We start from the raw sequence: 1,161 nt of genomic DNA, 5'->3' as shown, positions 1-1,161 counted from the left end.
AAAACAAAAAATAAAGTATTATCCATTATTGGGAATATGCTTTTAGAAGTAAAGGATGCTAACTCTAGTGCAATGAGCTGCTGTAATAATAATAGTGTACAGTTGTACAGCACATTACAAATTACACATTAACATGTCCTTTTATAAGCAAAAAAAAAAAAAACATTTAAACCTCATCATACACCTCCTTCTTGAAAATCTTGAATGCCTCCCTTTCAGCTAAGGATTCAGTCCAAACTCCTTAGCAAGGTCCTTCACAACCAGGTTCCAAACAACCTTACCAGTCTTATCTCTAATTACACTTTCACACACACTCTATGCTACAGCCACATTCAATTAAAATTCCCTGAAAACGTAAGTTTTTACCTGAAAAACTCTCCTCTCACTAGGAAACTTCTGTATCTTTCAGGACACATCTCAAACGTCACTCCTTCAGAAAACTTTCCCCAATTCCTAAAAGCAGAGACACATCCACTTCTGTGTTCTAATAACCTTTAATAACTCTCCTTTGGCACTTACCATCCTGAACTGTCATTGTTTACATGTCTCCTTCTTTCATGGGACTGAATATCCAAAGTGGAATGACTCTGCCTTAAAGAACTCTGAATCTTCAGAGGCCAGCATAATGTTTGACATGCAGTAGATGTCTTGAGGCACAGTAAACGTTGAATGGAAGACATGCCTGGTAGTTAAATGTAGGGTTTCTTAACCTGGGGGGCTCAGAGACCTGAGTCCAGAGATAGAATTCAGCGTGGTCCATGAACTTGGATAGGAAAAAAAAAAGTACCTCTTTATTCATTAACCTCTAACTGGAAGTTACCATTTTATTCAAATATGAATGTAGGTAACAAACCATTCTAGTATAAGCAATATCCGTGACTCTGTATCAACAGAATTCACAAATATATTTATATCGTACTGCATTACAAAGACACAGAACAAATGAATTGTGTTGCTGTATATATATAGTATTGAAAATCTTATTTTATGAATACCCTCATAACTTTTTTGTTGAAAGTCCCTTTTGATTACATGGGGCCCAGGACCTATTATATCATGATTGATTTAAATAGTTTCCTTCAGAACTCTCCCACAGCCCACATGAACTTTGAATTCTTCTCAATCATGATGGAAATTCAATTAAGGTTTAAACACAATAGA

The sequence above is a fragment of the Propithecus coquereli genome, unplaced genomic scaffold (genome assembly GCF_000956105.1).
Source record: "Propithecus coquereli isolate 6110/MARCELLA unplaced genomic scaffold, Pcoq_1.0 Scaffold122, whole genome shotgun sequence".
In the NCBI taxonomy this organism is placed as follows: domain Eukaryota; kingdom Metazoa; phylum Chordata; class Mammalia; order Primates; family Indriidae; genus Propithecus; species Propithecus coquereli.
The sequence above is the reverse complement of the archived record's forward strand: the minus strand, read 5'-3'. Positions refer to the sequence as shown.